Below are 19,933 nucleotides of genomic sequence, written 5' to 3' on the forward strand. Positions count from 1 at the left end.
CTGAAATGGGGAGAACACACACACACACACACACAAACCCTGAAGTGGTGAGAACACGCACACACACACACACACACACCCTGAAATGGGGAGAACACACACACACACACACACACACACACACACAAACCCTGAAATGGGGAGAACTTGATGATTTTGTGGTTAATGTTTAGTGTACTAGCAGAATAGTTGCCCCAAATGAGCCCAGAGTGACAAGCAGGGCCCTCATCATAAAGAACTCATTTGATTTAGGATTATTTTGGATTTTATTTTATAGGGAAATTACTAAAGTGTTCTACACAGCATGGGGATTTATGTTTTAAGAAGACAATTCTGGCTACTGCTGGAAAGGGATTGGAGGAGTTACTAGAACTAGAGTTAGGAAAACTACATAGGATGTATTACAGAAGAGAAGAAGAAAGAGAAGCTGGGGACAGGAAGTATAGAGATAAATTATTTTCTGAATTTTTTAATTCTTCAAGATCTAAGGCAAATGTTGCTGACTCTTCCTAGGCAGACCTGACTAATTTCTACAAGCTCCCAATAGCTTTCTGATGACAGCACTTTATGGCTGTTATCATGATACTCTGTCACTCTTACTGCCATTGATTATTTTTGTTTATATTTTTTCTTACTTTACTCTGAACTCCCTTAGGGAATGGACATTGTCCTATTATTCTCTGTAATATATAACTCATGTTCAATGCCCAAAGGCAATTGGTTACTTAGGATCAGAATGATGATTTGAAACCAAATCTAACTCCAAATCTGATACAGTATAATATAGTGTCCTTAAAATTATTTTTGTTTTTACCCTCATAATATACTGTGGTTAGATTATTTAGTATGCATTACTATTAGTATTTATAATTGCTAAGTCGCGTTAGTTGTGTCCGACTCTGTGCAACCCCATAGATGGCAGTCCATCAGGCTCCACCATCCCTGGGATTCTCCAGGCAAGAGCACTGGAGTGGACTGCCATTTCCTTCTCCAATGCACAAAAGTGAAAAGTGAAAGTGAAGTCGCTGGTATTGGTAATTATAGAAATTAAATCTTTATTTATTTATTCACACAGAAAATTTTTATTGAATTTCTGTGATATATAAGACACTGATACAGTAAACCGCTATAATACAGTGATGAATCATGGAGTCCTGGGCTTCAAAGAGCACATACTTTGATGGGGAATGTAGATATATGGTAATTATAATTGAACACAAAATAAAGGTTGATATTAGTTATAATGCAACTTGACCAATTATAAAATCATTTTGTTTTGGGAAAAAAACTGTAATGTTTTCATAAATTTAAAAATAAAAAGTGGGGTACAGGACCAGACCCCATTCACTGGTGGGTTGACACTAGCTCCAAGACTACTGGGGCCCTATAGCCAGCCACTGGACCTGGCTCCACCTACCAGAGGGCCAGCTCTAGCTATGGGACACCAGTTCTGCAATTAGAGACCATATGCCCACATTCTGCATACCAAGGAGCTGACACCACATCCAGGAAATCCAGGGCACCACAGCCAGAGACTCCAAGATTTGGCTTGTAAAGGCAGAGGAACCAGAGATCAAATTGCCAACATCTGCTGGATCATTGAAAAAGCAAGAGAGTTCCAGAAAAACATCTACTTCTGCTTTATTGACTATGCCAAAGCCTTTGACGGTGTGGATCACAAAAAACTGTTGTGTTCTTCAAGAGATGGAAATACCAGAGCACCTGACCTGCCTCCTGAGAAATCTGTATGCAGGTTAGGATGCAACAGTTAGAACCGGACATGGAACAACAGACTGGTTTCAAATTGAGAAAGGAGTACATCAAGGCTGTATATTGTCACTGTGCTTATTTAACTTCTATGCAGAGTACCTCATGAGAAATGCTGGTCTGGATGAAGGACAAGCAAGAATCAAGATTGCTGGGAGAAATATCAATAACCTCAGATATGCATATGACACCACCCGTATGGCAGAAAGTGAAGAAGAACTAAAGAGCCCCTTGATGAAAGCAAAGGAGGAGAGTGAAAAAGTTGTCTTAAAGTTCAAGATTCAGGAAACTAAGATCATGGCATCCTGTCCCATCACTTCATGGCACAGAGATGAAGAAACAATGGAAACAGTGAGATTTTATGTTTTGGGGCTCCAAAATCATTGCAGATGGTGACTGCATCCATGAAATTTTTAAAAGACTCCTTGGAAGAAAAGTTATGACCAACCTAGACAGCATATTAAAAAGCAGAGACCTTACTTTACAAACAAAGGTCTGTCTAGTCAAAGCTATGGTTTTTCCAGTAGTCAACACTCATGGATATGAGAGTTGGAGTATAAAGAAAGCTAAGCACTAAAGAATTGATGCTTTTGAACTGTGGTGTTGGAGAAGACTCTTGAGAGTCCCTTGGAAAGGAGATCCAACCAGTCCATCCTAAAGGAAATCAGTCCTGAATATTCATTGGAAAGACTGATGCTGAGGCTGAAACTCCAATACTTTGTCCACCTGATGCAAAGAACTGACTCATTTGAAAAGACCCTGATGCTGGCTCCATTTCCTTTCTAAGGATCTTCCTTAGGATCAGAATGATGATTTGAAACCAAATCTAACTCCAAATCTGATACAGTATAATATAGTGTCCTTAAAATTATTTTTGTTTTTACCCTCATAATATACTGTGGTTAGATTATTTAGTATGTGGTTAGATTGAAGGTGGGAGGAGAAGGGGACGACAGAGGATGAAGTGGTTGAATGGCATCACCAATGCAACAGACATGAGTTGGAGTATACTCTGGGAGTTGGTGATGGACAAGGAAGCTTGGTGTGCTGCAGTCCATGGCATTTGAAAAAGTCGGACACGACTGAGTGACTGAACTGAACTGAACTGAACTGAACCAGTAGGCCAGCACTGGCCCTGGGCTATGCTTTACCCATCAGTGGGCAGATACCAGCCCTATCACCCCCTGAACCTTAGCCCCACCCACAAGCAGACTGATAACAGCTTCAGAATACTGTTCTGTCACTGGAGACCTGAGGACCTTGCTCCTCCCAGCAGTAGGTGAGCACCAACCTTGGGACCCCCTGGGCTGCAACCTTGCTCATCATTGTGTGAATACCAGCTCAGGGACCACTGTGAGCTCTATAGTCAGCCATGTCAAGACCTGGTCAACACAGGACCCTGGAACTATCCTGGAAAGCTCTGGGATGCAGCCCGACTCACTAGCATGCATACTAACTCTGAGACCTTGGCCCCACAGCCAGCTGCCCTAGAACCTGGCTCCATCTACCAGTAAGAAAGCAGTAGTCTCAGAAACCCCCAGGGCTCTGCAGCCAGCCACCTTGTGACCCAGCCTCACCCACCAGCAGCTGGCAGCCTTCTCAGTGTAAGTCAGGGCCTGGTAACCAACCCAACCGATGGCCAGCCACACCTATTAATGCACAAGAGTTGTCAGCCTGCTACAATAGAGGGACTCCCATAATCCACATAGAGGGTAACTTTAGAGCGTGTAGCACTGGTGATCAGTGCTGAACTCCATAGGATGTCTTTTACATAAAGACACTTCTCCTAGGTTGGTAAACATAACCAACCTACCAAATATGTAGAATGAAAATAGCAAAATAGGCAAAATGAGGAAAAAGAGGAGAATGATCCAAATGAGGGACAAGATAAAACCCCAGAAGAATAATTAAATGGAGATAAGCAACCTTGTCTGATAAAGTATGATCATAAAGATGCTCACAGAACTGAGGAGATGAATGGGTGATGGTGAGAAGTTTAACAAGGAGAAAGGATAAAGAAGAACCAAACAGAGCTGAAAAACCAAACAATGACTGAACTAAAAATACACTAGAGGACATTGACAGTAGTACTGGAGAGAGAGTCCTTTGGACACAAAGGAGATTAAATCAGTTAATCTTAAAGGAAATCAACCCTGAATATTCATTGGAAGGACTGATGATGAAGCATAAGTTCCAATGCTTTGGGCTCCTGATGTGACGAACCATTGGAAAAGACCCTGATGTTGGGAAGTATTGAGGGCAAGAGGAGAAGGGACATCAGAGGACGAGATGGTTGGATGGCATCACTGACTCAATCGACATGAGTTTGAGTGAACTCTGGGAGATAGTGAAGGACAGGGAAGCCTGGTATGCTGCAGTCCATGGGGTCGCAAAGAGTTGAACATGACTTAGTGACTGAACAACAACAAACATGATACAGAGATCAGTAAACTTGAAGATAGAGTAGTGGAAACCACTCAAATGAATAGAAAAAGGAGAATTTTAAAAATGAAGATATTTTAAGAGACCTCTACTGTCATTCACATTATAGGGGTATCACTGGGAGAAGAGCGACCATATTTGAAGACCTAATAGCTGAAAACTTCTCTAACCTTGGAAAAGGAACATACATCCAGATCCAGGAAGCAAAGAGAGTTTCAAACAGGATCAACCCAAAGAAGACTTCACCAAGAAATGTAATGAATGTCAAAAATTAAGGATAAAGAGGGAATATTAAAAGCAAGTCGTTATGCACAAAATTTCCCTGGCAGTTCAGCTGGTCAAGAATTCACCTGCAATGTAAGCAACGCTGGTTCTATTCCTGGGTCAAGAAACAGCCCTGGAGAAAGGATAGGCTAGCCACTCCGGTATTCTTGGGCTCCCCTGGTGGCTCAGACGGTAAACAATCTGCCTGCGATGTGGGAGACCTGCAATGTGGGAGACTGGGGTTCGATCCCTGGGTTGGGAAGATCCCCTGGAGGAGGGCACGGCAACCCACTTCAGTATTGTTGTGTGGGGAAACCCCACGGACAGAGGAGCCTGGTGGGCTACCGTCCATGGTATCACGAAGAGTTGGACATGACTGAGCGACTGAGTTATGTGCAAAGGAACTCTCATCAGTCTATTGATGGACTTTTCAGAAGAAACTCTGTAGGCTAGGAGGGAATGGTACAGTATACTTAAAATAATGAAAAGGAAAACCTATAACCAGGAATACTGTACCCAGCAAGGCTATCGTTCTGATTTAAAGGAGATTTCAAAAGTTTTACAGAAAGCAAAAGCTATTAGGTTGGTACAAAAGTAATTGTGGTTAGGGATCATGAATTTTAAATCATTATAACCAGGATCAAATACATCTTTATTAATCAAAATAAGAACCATTACAGAACATATTTTTGACAATGAGAAGTAAGTTTGTTATTCCTGTAGCATAGAAATCTGTGCTTTAGGATTCGACAAACTCTTGGGAAGCTTTTTCTACCTCTGGCTGGTTGTGGAAACCTTTTTCCTGCAAAAGGTGTCAAGATGCTTGAAGAAATGGAACACGTGTGCGCCTGTGGCGGATTCATGTTGATGTGTGGCAGAACCAATACAATATTGTAAAGTAATTAGCCTCCAATTAAAATAAATAAATTTAAATTAAAAAAATTAGAAAAAAAAATAAATGGTAGTCAGTTGGCGAGAGGTCAGGTGAATATGGAGGATGAGGCAAAACTTCGTAACTCAATTCATTCAACTTTTGAAGCATTGGTTGTGTGATGTGCAGTCAGGCGTTGTCGTGGAGGAGAATTGGGCCCATTCTGTTGACGATTACTGGCTGTGGGTGTTGCAGTTTTGGTGCATCTCATCAACTTGCCGAGCATACTTCTCAGATGTAATGGTTTCACCATGATTCGGAAAGATGCAGTGGATCAGATGGGCAGCAGACCACCAGACAGTGACCATGACCTTTACTGGGTGCAAGTTTGGCTTTGGGAAGTGCTTTGGAGCTTCTTCTTGGTCCAGCCACTGAGCTGGACGTTGCTGGTTGTCATATAAAATTTACTTTTCATTGCACATCACAATCTGATTGAGAAATGGTTCGTTGTTGTTGTGTACAGTAAGAGAAGACAACACTTCAGAATGATGATTTTTTTGATTGATGGTCAGTTCATGAGGCATCTACTTATCAAGCTTTTTCATCTTTCCAGTTTGCTTCAAATGCTGAATGACTATAGCATGGTTGACATGGAGTTCTCGTGTGGTTGTGAGAGGATCAGCTTCGGTGATCCTCTCAATTGGTTGTTGTCAACTTCTGATGGCCATCCACGGTGCTCCTCATCTTCAGGGGTCTCTTCTTTGCAAAACTTCTTGAACCACCACTGCACTGTATGTTCATTAGCAGTTTTTGGACCAAATGCATTGTTGATGTTGTGAGTTGTCTCTGATACTTTACAACCCATTTTGAACTAAATTTAAAAAACTGCTTGAATTTGCTTTTTGTCTAACATCACATTTATAGTCTAAAATAAATACAAACAGCAAGTAATGTCATTAGCAAAAAAGAAACATAAAATGAGAAGTGTACATTAAAATGATGTGTAACATAACCAAGTTTATTTAAGAATGTATTGCAATATAGAATGGCAAAGTTCAACAATGCAAAACCACGATTACTTTTGCACCAACCTAAAGAAATGAGTTCAGCACCATCAAACAAGCTTTATAAGAAATGTTAAAAGAACTCTCTAAGTGGAAAAGAGAAGGCCACAACTGGAAATACAAAAATTACAATAGTAAAAATTGCATTTAAAATGGCAAACATGCAGTAAAGGTAGTAGTTCTGCCAGTTATAAAGGAAATAGAAAAGTTATAGTTAAAAAACAGTAATATTATTCATATCCACAATAATTAATGAATACAAAAAACGGAAAGGTGTGAAATATGATGTTAAGAACAAAGACGAGGGGAGAAGAAGTATAGAGCTGTTAAATTGTGTTGAGATCAAGCAACTTAAATTAATTGCATATGTATTAATTACATATATATAAATCATAGTAATTACAAAACAAAAATCTATGATAAATACACAAAAATGAGAAGGGTTTTCTGCTCATATTTTGATTGAGTTTTTTTTTTTATATTAAGCTATATGAGCTATTTGGATATTTTGGATATCAGTCCCTTGTAGGTAGCACCATTTACAAATATTTTCTCCCTGTCCAAAGGTTGTCTTTTCATTTTGTTTGTGGTTTCCTTTGTTGTGCAAGAGCTTTTAAGTTTAATTAGGTCCCATTTATTTATTTTTGTGTTTATTTCCATTACTTTGGGACATGGATTCTAAAACGCATTGCTGTGAGTTGTGTCAAAGAGTTCTGCATGCATGTCTTGGAGTTTTATATTATTTGATCTTACATTTAGGTCTTTAATACACTTGGAGTTTATTTGTGTATATGGTATTAGAGAAAGTTTTAATTCATTTTTTTACATGTAGCTGTGCAGTTTTCCCAGCATCACTTATTGAAGAGATCGCTTTTTCTCAGGTATAGTCTTGACTTATGTTTTCATAGATTGATTGACTATAAGTGCATGGGCTTATTTCTGAGCTTTTCACCTGTTCCATTGATCTAATATCTGTTTTTGTGCCAGTATCACAGTACAGGATTTTTGCCTTCTTGGGCATTTATTCCTAGGTATTTTGTTTTAGACATGCAGATGACCAACAGGCACATGACAAGATGCTCAATATTGCTAGGAAATGCAAATGAAAGCTCCCATGAAGGATCAACTCACACAAGTCAGAATAGCTATCATTAAAATATCGCAAATGAATAAAGGCTAGATAGGATGTAGAGAAAAAGGAACTATGCTACACTGTTGGAGGGGATGTAAACTGGTGCAGCCATTATGGAGAATAGCATAGAGATTTCTTAAAGAACTAAATATAGAGTTACCAGAGGATCCAGCAGTTCCTCTCCTGGTTGTATATCTGGAGAAAACTCTAATCAAAAAGGTACATGATTTCCAGTGTTCATAACAGCACTATTTACAATAGCACAAACATGGAAGCAACCTGTGTCATTCAACAGATGAATTGATAAGGAAGATGTGGTCTGTATACATATATATGAAACTGAAAGAGTTAGTTGTTCAGTCATGTCCAGCTCTGCAACCCCATGGACTGTAGCCCACGGCTTCTCTGTCCATGGAATTCTCCAGGCAAGAATACTGGAGTGGGTGGCCATTCCCTTCTCCAGGGGATCTTCCCAACCCAGAGATTGAACCTAGGTCTCCTGCATTGTGGGCAGATTCTTTACCACTGAGCCATGAGGGAAGCCCATATATATATACATATACATCCATCCATACGTATATACATATATTCATTCAGTGGACTAGTTTTGTTGTTCAGTCACCCAGTCATGTCCGCCTCTTCACGACCCCATGGACTGCAGCATTCTAGGCCTTCCTGTCCCTCACCATCTCCTGGAGTTTGCTGAAGTTCATGTTCATTGCACTGGTGATGCCATCCAGCAATCTCATCCTCTGAAGCCCTCTTTTACTTCTGCCCTCAATCTTGCCCAGCATCAGGGACTTTTCCAGTGAGTCATCTGTTCATACCAGATGACCAAAATACTGGAGCTTCAGCTTTAGCATCAGTCCTTCCAGTGACTATTCAGGGTTGATCTCCCTTAAGATTGACTGGTTTGATCTTTGAGCTGTCCAAGGGACTCTCAGGAGTCTTCTCCGGCACCTCAGTTCGAAGGCATGAATTTTTTGGCACCCTTCCTTCTTTACGGTCCAGCTCTCACAACCATATGTGACCACTGGGGGACCATAGTCTTGACTATGTGGACTTTTTTTGGTAGAGTAATTTCTCTGCTTTTCAATACACTGTCTAGGTTTGTCATTGCTTTCCTGCCAAGAAACAATTGTATTCTGATTTCATGGCTGCAATCACAATCTGCAGTGATTTTGGAGCCCAAGAAGAGGAATTTGGTCAGTACTTACAGTGGAATATTACTCAGCCATGAAAAGAATGAAACAATGCCATTTGCAGCAACGTGGATAGACCTAGAGATTTATCATATTAACTGAAGTCAGAGAAGGAAAAATATCTTATAACATTACTTAAATGTGAATTCTAAAAAATGATACAAATAAATTAAACCTATTTTCAAAATAGACTCACAGGTACAGAAAACAAATTTATGGTTTCCAAAGGACATAATGGGGATGAGGAGAGAGGTAAATTAGAATTTGGAGATTAACAGATACATATGGCTATATATAAAATACATAAACAAAAGGGTTCTACTGTGTAGCAAATGGAACCATATTCAGTATCTTGTAATAAACCTATAATGGAAAAGAATCTGAAAAAGTTATATATATTTATCTGAATCACTTTGCTGTATACCTGAAACTAACATAACATTGTAAATTAGATATTCAATTTTAAAAATTGTTTAAAAAGACAAGGGAAGAGGGCAAAGAAGAAAGGAACAAAAAGAACTACAAAAACAACTGAAAATTATTAATAAAATGGAATAAATACATACCAATCAATAATTACTTTAAATATAAATGAATTAAATGCTCAAATCCAAAGTCATAGAGTGTCAAAGTGGATACACAAAAAGATCCAAATGTATGTTGAAAGTGAAAGTGTTAGTCACTCAGTTGTGTCCTGCTCTTTGTGACCCCGTGGACTGTGGCACTCCAGGTTCCTCTGTCCATGGGATTCTCCAGGTTGGAATACTGGGAGTGGGTTGCCATTTTCTACTCCAGGAGATCTTCCTGAATGAGGGATATATATGCTACCTACATTTATATGGAGATACATATATCTATATAACTGGACATATATGTATATCTGGATATATATATATATGAACATATATGTATACCTACCTACACAAGATTCATTTCGGCTCTAAAAACATGCAGAGATTGAAAGGTATGGGAAAAAGTATTCCATGTGAATAGAAATGAAAAGAGAGCTGGAGGGGAAATATTTATATCTGACAAAGTAGACTTTAAAAATAGGGAAAGACTGTAGCAAGAGACAAAGGAAGGACATTACAGAGTGATAAAAGAATCAATTTAAGAAGACATAAGAATTATAAATATGTATGTTCCCAACACAGAGCACATAAATGCATAAGTCAAATATTAGGAGACATAAAGGGAGAAACTGACAGTAGCAAATAATAGTAGGAAAATTTAACACCACACTTTCATCATTGGACAGATCAAACAGACAGAAAATAAATAAGAAAATCTAGGCCATAACACATTAGAACAAGTAGAGTTAAACAATATGTATCTATATGGAACATTCCATTCAGAAGCAGCAGAACACACATTCTTTTGACGTTCAGATGAAAATTCTCCAGGATAGAACAAATACTCAACCACAAAACAAGTCTTAGAAAATTTAAGAGGATTGAAATCATATTAAGTATATTTTTTGCACAATTTTATGAGACTACAACTCATCTCTAAGAAACAAACTGCAAAAATAAACCATGTGGAAGTTATACAATATTCTATTAAGCAAGTAATGGATCACTGACAAAATCAAATAGGAAGTAAAATAATAACTTCAGACAAATGAAAAGGAAAATAAAATGATCTAAAATTAATGGGACACAGAAAAAGTAGTTCTAAGAGGGAACAATATATCAATAGAAGCTTACTGAAAGGAAGTAGAAAAATAAGAACAAACAAAATGTAATGTTAGTAGGGGGGAAGAAATCAGAAAACTTATAGGAGAAACAGATGAAATGGAGGCTAAAAAGCAATATAAAAATCAATGAAACTAAGACATGGTTCTTTGAAAAGATAAATAAAATAGATAAACCTTTAGCCAGACATATCAAGAAAAAAAGAGAGATGGCCCAAATCAAAAAAGTCAGAAATAAAAAAGTAGTTGCAAATGACAGTACAGATATACAAAGGAGTTTGCTTATCTCTTCATTTGAACCATAGTCAGAACTCCCAGTTTCACTTTTATATTTTTCAAGCTATGAGTTTTGAAGATTGATACCTCATTCCTTTTGCCTTGATGAAAGCTGTATATACTAAGAATACTTCTTTGAATGATACATATTTTAAAAATTACCAAAGAGTTTCTAGAAATTATTAGTTTATTTTGTTGCTTATATGTTCTTTTTTAAGCCTCTGATGTCTAACTGATATGTTTCATATCGCATTTCTTATTTTCCTCAAAACTCCAATTATTTAACAAGAACTTGACCCTCAATCTTGGGGCTTCCCTGGTAGCTCAGTTGGTAAAGAATCCACTTGCAGTGCAGGAGACCTGCATTCGATTCTTTGATTGGGAAGATCCCCTGGAGAAGGGAATGGCTACACACTCCAGTATTCAGACCTGAACAATTCCATGGATTGTATAGTCCATGGAGTTGCAAAGAATGAGACACAACTGAGCAACTTTCACTTTTCACTAGCCCTCAGTCTTAAATGTGTGCAATCTGTATTAACTGATTCTTCAAATATGTATCAGTCACTTGCTGTCTGACAGACCTATCTGACATAGTTAGTTCAACTATCAAAGTAAGTAAGTAAATGAAGTTTTACACAGTATCTTACGGTTTTGAAAATAGTTTCATTATATGTGTCAGGATAATGGTAGGAAACAAATGGCATGTTTAAATTGAGTAACATTGGATTTCATACAGTTTCATAAAGAGACTAATTACAAAGATGTGGGTAGGGTTTGGGGAAATCAAGATGGGATTGTAGGTTCTTAGGCTGCTAACAACAAAGATCTATTACCATTTCTGGGTCTAAAAAGGAAAGGAGAGGAAGTGATTACAGGAAGCCATACATAAGATTAGATGTAGAGGAACATCTGACAGAAGCTATGTTCAGTAGAACAACTTGTCAACAACTTGTGAGCAGGCAGAAAGCCAAGGGAATTAGTTCTCTGACTGCAGTATTTTCCTGTCCTTAATTTGGGCTGGGGCCTTCCATTAACCAAACTCAAGCTAAAGTTAGAGAAAAGTTAGCCCACTGATGCAGTCCATAGAGGTCAGCCTCTTGAAGCACAGGGCAAGAAGGAGAAAGTGGAGAGTAGATCTGGAGACCCAGATGGAAGTATTCAGCTCACTTACTTTCATTCATCCATTTGTTGTTTAGTTGCTCAGTTATGTCTGAATTTTTGTGACCCCATGGACTGCAGTGAACCAGGTTTCCCTTCATGAATAAATCCCATTAATTCAACTATAAAAATATATACCATATGTGTCATTTTTCCCCTTCTCACTCCACTGTCACTTTAGGTTGCTATCATATCTTTCTATATGAGAGAAAAGGTCAGTTTTCATTCCAGTTCCAACGAAAGGCAATGCCAAAAGATGTTCAGACTACCACACAATTGTACTCCTCTCTAGCAAAGTAATGCTCAAAATTCTCCAAGTGAGGCTTCAACAGTACATGAACCGAGAACTTCCAGATGTTTAAGTTGGATTTAGAAAAGGGAGGAAAGGCACCTTACCTGCGTCCTGAGAAATCTGTATGCAAGTCAAACAACAGTTAGAACTGGACATGGAACAACGGATTGGTTCCAAATTGGGAAAGGAGTACGTCAGGGCTGTATATTGTCACCCTGCTTATTTAACTTCTATGCAGAGTACATCATGTGAAATACTGGGCTGGATGAAGCACAAGCTGGAATCAAGATTGCTGGGAGAAATATCAATAACCTCAGATACGCATATGACACCACCCTTATGGCAGAAAGTGAAGAAGAACTAAAGAGCCTCTTGATGAAAGTCAAAGAGGAGAGTGGAAAAAACCTAGCTTAAAACTCGGCATTCAAAAAACTAAGATCATGGCATCCAGTCCCATCACTTCATGGCAAATTGATGGGGAAATAATGGAAATGGTGCCAGACTTCATTTTCTTGGGCTCCAAAATCACAGCAGATGGTGACTGCAGCCATGAAAGTAAAAGATGCTTGCCCCTTGAAAGGAAAGCTATGACCAGCTAGATAACATACTAAAAAGCAGAAATGTTACTTTGCCAACAATGGTCCATCTAGTCAAAGCTATGGTTTTTCCAGTAGTCATGTATGGATGTGAGAGTTGGACCATAAAGAAAGCTGAGCATCAAAAAATTGTTGCTTTTGAACTGTGGTGTTGGAGAAGACTCTTGAGAGAGTCCCTTGGACAGCAAGGAGATCATAACCAGTCAATCTTAAAAGAAATTGGTTCTGAATATTCATTGGAAGGACTGATGCTGAAGCTGAAGCACCAATCTTTTTACCACCTGATGCGAAGAACTGACTCCTTGGAAAAGACCCTGATGCTGGGAAGGATCGAAGGCAGGAAGAGAAGGGGACAGCAGAGGATGAGATGGTTTGAAGGTATTACCGACTCAATGGACATGAGTTTGAGCAAGCTCTGGCAGTTGGTGATGGACAGGGAAGCCTGGCATGCTGCAGTCCATGGCGTTGCAAAGAGTAGGACACAACTGAGCGACTAAACTGACTAGTGATATGATAGAAATAATCTCCCTCATTTCACATTTTCCTTAAATATATTTTGTTGCTCATTAAGCTGGATTTTAGACACTGAGTCTTCTGACTTTCAATTCTTTTCCCTTTCTCGACGTCCACACAACTTACACTTTTCAGAAATAATACAATTTGTTGTTGTTGTTAATTTCTAGTATGAATTTTGAAAAAAAATTTGTTTCCCAATTTTGAATACTTGAATTTCAAATGTAAGTCTTTATACCATCTTCTCATCTGGATTTCTTCTTTTTTTATTTGAACATTTGTCAAAAAAATTTTAGTGGACATATAAAATCCTGTTTCTTAATTATCTTGGGTTTGAAGTTCAAATAGTAAAATAATCTTGCTAGGCCAGACTGTTCTTTGGTTGTTTTTGTTTAAAGAATTTGTATAGATTGATATGCAGCTGCAAGTGTATTAGTGATTTTCTGCTGCTTACTTGTCAAGATTTTTATTGCTTGGATGAAAAATAGTATTTAAAATCCTGGTAACATATTGATGAAAACAGAGGAGCACTTTGTATAATTCTACTCTTGAAAAACTGCCTCTTTAGAAGACAAAGATTATGTCTACTACTTCTATTCACATGTATTTCCAACAATAGATTTATTGACAACTCTTAGATAAGGTTTATTTCTCTACCCTCCTCCATTTATCATGGTATATACTTTTTCTGCATGCACAGAGACAGATTAGGCTTCTATTAGTGCACTCACAACATGGACGTAACCTAGGTGTTGCTGCTGCTGCTGCTAAGTTGCTTCAGTTGTGTCTGACTCTGTGCGACCCCATAGACAGCAGCCCACCAGGCTCCCCCGTCCCTGTCCCTGGGATTCTCCAGGAAAGAACACGGGAGTGGGTTGCCATTTCCTTTTCCAATGCATGAAAGTGAAAAGTGAAAGTGAAGTCGCTCAGTCGTGTCTGACTCTTAGCGACCCCATGGACTGCAGCCCACCAGGCTCCTCCGTTCATGGGATTTTCCAGGCAAGAGTACTGGAGTGGGGTGCAGAACTTTTTAAAAATGTGCTTTATTTGAGTGCAAGACTGCTCCATGAATACTAACATTTTATGGAGCGGCCTTGAGGGACAGTCTCTGAGCTAGGAATGGACAGATGTGGATAATCCCAGGATCTTCCAAACTATGCTTACAACTCAGTCTTTGTCAGAATCCTTCTAGGCTGCTTATTAGGAGCTTAAGCAAAGATGGCTCTTTATTGTTAGGCCTTCTTTCGTCTCCAGTTTTTCTTCCTTCTGCTTTTTGTCCTTCCTCCCTCTTCTTCACCAAAAGAAAAAATGTCTGCTGAAGTCTCTGAGCTGGGAATGGCACACTGTAAATTTGTTTCCTGCATCAATACTGGCAAACTCATTACACAGTAATTGTGGCCCACACTCAAGTGGACTTCCTTTGGGACCAATAGCTGTAATAAGGAGGCACTGCAAACTGGCTGATAAGTTGTTGTTCTGAAGATAGTTGTGGTTTTTAGCAGAATGTTTGACCTTTTTTAAAAATATTGCCTCAGGCCTGCCTAAGACCATCAAGGTCTGTTTCTCATCTTAAAAATCCTCTGTAGGAAAACAGTGTGTGGTTAAGAAAATTTTCAAATTGCTTAAAGTCTCTCTTTCCGTGCCTTTAAAAAAATGATAATTATAGTTATGCTGGGTAATCTCAAGATCATTTTGCAAAATGGATTTTCCTTCTTCCAGTAACAAATACTGTTTATCAACATTGGATGAAACATTTTGAATATTTTATGAACATTAAATGTATAGGGCAGGAGAGAGAAAAGAACTTCTATATATATGTAGAGGAGGAACATTTTATGCAACTTGAAAATTACTTTGGGGCTAATAAAACTCTCAATCTTTATTAGTTATTCTTGCATCAAGGTAATTGTCAACTTTTATTTGAGTGGCTATGAAAAATCCCTCCTTTAATACATTTTTTTTCTTCCCTGTTGCTATAAATATCTAATTGAACCACAAAATGGAGAGTTTCAGAAAACATTTCACCTTTTGGAATATGATTTTAGGTATTAAGAAGTCAAAATATTTAAGTCTGCTTAGTAGAACCTCTGTAGTTTCAAATGCTTGAAGTTTTTTATAAGATAGCTACAAATTGTTTCCAAAGATGTGGATTACTGGTTTCTAGAATGGACTCAACCAAATTATCTATTAGCAAGCAAGAAGAAAGCATCATGGGTTTAGTGATATCTATGACTGAATTTCAGTCAGGTCAACAGCTCTTGTCTTTGGTAGGTTCATGTCATATTTAGCTATGATAAAGTGTTGTTTTCCTCTTTCATAAGAATAGTGCTGACAAAAGTATTTCAAAAGAGACTTGAAATTGCCAATCAGCTCAAACTTCTGCCAAAATAGATTTAGAGATTCCTAGAACAATATTTTAAGATAATCATTACTATATGGAAAGAGATATTCCTTGGATTTAATGCTTTCTGATACAGAAATGAAATTTCAGGAATCTCCTAAATTGTGAATTGTGATTGTCAACATACATTCTGTATATGTCTCAATCTTGTGCAAAGAAAGAATTAGTGGTTATTGAATATTACCTTTTGAATGATCCACAGATATCTCAAACTTGATGTTTCTAAAAAAAAAAAAAAATTCCTTCATAACTTGTCTTCCTGTACCACTTGTTACAGTCAATGCATCATTAATTTTATAGTTACCAAGCTGGAACTCTAGTCCCTTACTCTCTTTGTGGTTGATACAAATTGATGTGCCTGACTGAATGATACATATTTACCCTTTCCCCTGCTCATAACAGATTACATTTCTTTGACTAAGAGGGTCAGCAGATAACTAGGATACTAATTATAGTATCCTGGCCACTAGATTGGCTTGTGGCATGGGCATGTGTTCCAAGTTTGGACCAATCAGACAGAACCTTCCTGAAGAGTTTCTTTGTTTTTAATTGTTGTAAATGGGTAGAGAGGCACTTTTTTTTTGCTTTTAGGATTATGAAGTAGGAAGAATGTGATTTCACATTTAATTCTTTAGGTGGTAGCATGTTAAGTCGCTTCAGTCATGTCTGACTCTGTGATCCAATGGACTGTAGCCTGCCAGGCTCCTCTGTCTATGGGGATTCTCCAGGCAAAAATACTGGAGTGGGTTGCTGCACCCTACCTCCAAGGGATCTTCCTGACTCAGAGATCAAACCCACATCTCTTATGTCTTTTGCATTGTCAGGGAGGTTCTTTACCACTAGTTCCGCCTGGAAAGCCCTTTAGGTGGTAGAAAAGCCATGAAAGGCAACTCATTGGAAATTGAACTAAGAGAATGGGGGTCTTGGTATGGTTAGATACTATAGGCATAAAGAACAATTTGGAATTTATTGCTACAAACTGAGTGAAAAATTAATTGAGAAGCTAGAGAAGGTAATATAAGAATCTTTTCAGAGTTATAATAGACAGTAATTCTGTCAGAAACCCAAGGTCACAAAGGTAAGCAATGATAGCTCCAGAGTTATAATGCGTCTTCTGACAGTCATTCTAATCAATAGTCCATCCTCTTAAAAATATGTGCCAGAAAGCATTCTTAATCTCTGAAGAAGAATGACTTTGAAAATGTCATCCAACCTTCAAAACTCCATTTTTATTCATCATTGTGTAGTGAGATATAAATCATTAATTATTCATCATGTATTCAATGTTTAATTGCTGGTTAATAGTTCCTAATATATTTCAAGGAAATCATCTTGTATTTACTTGGAAAATCAATTCCTGTAGATTCCGATGAAACTATGCTTACAACTCCAGGAGTCAGACTACAGGTCGCTCCATTTCTTAATGCCACAGAAGCTGAGGCCTGAAAGCACTGATTATTCTAAGTTTTATACAGCTTGAAGTTTATATAATTTCAAAAGGTTGTCTTTAAGAAAAATTGTACACAATTATAAAATTATATATTCAGAATAAGAAAGGAGATTGCAATGAATTACTGATGTCTTGGGGATTCAGGTCCCTTTCTGCTGAAATCTCTTTAGTCTTTTTACCAGAAATGCTTCAAAGTAGTTCAGCCTTGTTGTCTCTTCTTGCCATAACTCTCTAAAACTCTCAGCCTTTATAAAGGTCCTTTATAAAGTGAGAAACCTTGAAGCTTCAGCTTTACTTGCTTCTCAGTAAATCCACCTCTGTTTGGAATGTATCTTTGATTTTCTAGTCCAAATCTGCCAAATCATCATCCATTCCATTTTCAAGTTCTGTCTTGATGATGAGTTCATATCTAAAATGAGTTCACTGTTCCCTGATAAAAGGAAATTTCATATTGCTATTTTTCATACATGTTAATATTTTCCCCCTTCTTTCCCATAAAAGTTAATCAACATTTAAATAAAATTATAAAGTGGGGAAGATGATCTTATAGATCTATATAATCTATGTATAGATTCTATACACTCCTTCCTCTCACTGCTTTATGTGAGGCTTCATGAATTCTTGTTTGACTCATTGCAACATATTCCTATATATTATGACTACTTCTATATTGAACTGTATGCAATTCTCTCATTCTATCTTTAAGCTACCCCTGGATGAATTTTTTTAAATGAAATTTGAATGTGCTCCTCTTTTGCTTAAAATTCTCCAATGACTGACTCCTCATTTCCTTACCTTAATCTGTCTCTTCAGCCTCATGTCCTGGCACTCTTACGTTATTGAACCCTGACCATATGGCAATTCCCTGGCCCAGTTTTCCTGTCTCATTGTTCTGTGCTCTTTCACATGCTTTTTTTTTTTTTTTTTTGCCGTCTCCCATTTGACATCTGGAAGACTCTTGCTCTTCCTTCAGGTGTAACTGATATGTCACTTCTGTTGACCCTTTGCCAATCCTGCAACCCCGAGTAGGGTTAGTCTTTGACTTCTTGTCCTTGTAACACTTTTTGTATATCTCAAAGATGATTTTTGCCCTATTTTAACTACTTATGTGTTACTTTTCCTCAACTGATTGATAGACTCTTTTATTCACCAAGTCTATGGACCAGGAACTGTTCTCACCCCTCTTCATGTATCACTCATTTAATTCTTATAGCAACTTTATGAATTTACAATTGAAGTATTTGAGGCATAGTATCTAGTCTACGGTCACACAGATAATAGGGGATAGAGCTGTATTGTGAACCCAGACAGTTTTATTCTAGAGTCTTTGCTTTTAATCACTATTCTCTACTAACACATTGGAATCACTAGTGAAATAGCAGAATGCTTGTTACATAGAAAATGCTCAATAAACATTTGGTGATCTAACCAAAGAGACATGAAATGCCTTTGATTTCTTTTGGTAGCCGAAAGGTATTACTGCATTGCTGTGTTTGGAGATACTTATTGCTGGAGTCAGTATTCCCATTGGTTTTATTATTTTTGAGGATGTTTATGTGATAACATATTTTTCAAGTTGTTTCTTACTTTCAGCCTTCTCTGGAGGAGGGGCCAGTGATGATTCTGCATTGCTGGTTATTTTTTAATCATACAGGCTGTAATATAGCAATGACATGTCTACATTGATTTATGTTTCTTTGCCATCTTAGTCTTTTGATCAGGCAGGTATGCAGCTTTGAAAGCCTCTCTCTCTCTTTTTTTTTTTTTGGTGAGCCAAGATCACAAACATGCTCCCAGGAAGAAGTGAATTTGCTGAGGAGGGAGAGAGAAACTCCTTCAGAGAAGGACGCACCGATTTGGCTAATTGCACTATCCAGGGCTTTAAATGATATCCAAAAAGAGATCATTTGTCTCACATGGGTGAGCATTTTGGTTTTTAGGAGGATCTTCCTCACCTGACTAGTTGAATCAATGTGGTTACTTTTCTGTTCAAAGTGAGAGTTTGAATGTTAACTGGCTGGGTAGAATGGGAAAGCCATATGACCTTTGCTAATTTTCCCATACAATGGAGTTCTTTTTTTTTCTTCACTTTTAAAATGAGGCTCCTCATTTTAATTTTATCTTCCAAAGATAGTCACTTGTATGATTTGGGTTTCATTCTTTCAGAGGATCATTTAACTGAAGTAGGCTACTAAGGGTCTGTTGCTTGGACACCCTGAATCCCAATTCACCATTTCCAATGGGCATTTTAATTCAGAATATTATTATGTGATGTTCCTTGTCTACTTCCTAGATACATTCAGATAGTTTTCAGTTTAAAATGCCCGTGTAAAATAAGAGATCTGAAGAAAAAAAGAGTACTAAAACAACTTTTTAGAAAGCAGAAAGAGAAATACATTTTTGCTTACCATTTTTTTTTCTTTTTTGAAAACAAAAAAATAAAAAATAGAGAGGGGGTTTTTTATAGAGAGAGATTTTTTTTTTTAATGGGTTGGGGAACTCCTTTATATTCCTGGAATAAAGAAAAAAATACAGTCAAAATAGAGAGTAGAAATAATTACCCTAATATTCTCAAAAATCAACTGAACCGTTTAACTTGTTTTATATAAAAAAAATAATCCAATATTTAAAGGGCAAGAACATATGCTTTTTAAGTTGACAGACTTCTTGAAATAACCTTCAATGGACAAATACAGAAAAATAAAATAAATTTTGCAGTCTTAAAGATCTGTTTTTAGAGAGTCTTAAGGCTTTTCCTTTTGACCAGTTGATTTCTGGTTATGTTTATAGCAATAACTTACTTTTTCAC

At 37.6% G+C, this 19,933-nt stretch overlaps 1 protein-coding gene across 5 annotated transcripts in view; it reads left to right on the plus strand.

Annotated features, from left to right (window-relative positions):
* Window positions 1-19,933, plus strand: part of AGBL4 (AGBL carboxypeptidase 4) — a 1,471,661-nt gene that overhangs the window by 194,213 nt on the left and 1,257,515 nt on the right. The gene's annotated exons all lie outside the window — the stretch shown is intronic.

Source organism: Bos indicus, chromosome 3 (genome assembly GCF_029378745.1).
Source record: "Bos indicus isolate NIAB-ARS_2022 breed Sahiwal x Tharparkar chromosome 3, NIAB-ARS_B.indTharparkar_mat_pri_1.0, whole genome shotgun sequence".
In the NCBI taxonomy this organism is placed as follows: domain Eukaryota; kingdom Metazoa; phylum Chordata; class Mammalia; order Artiodactyla; family Bovidae; genus Bos; species Bos indicus.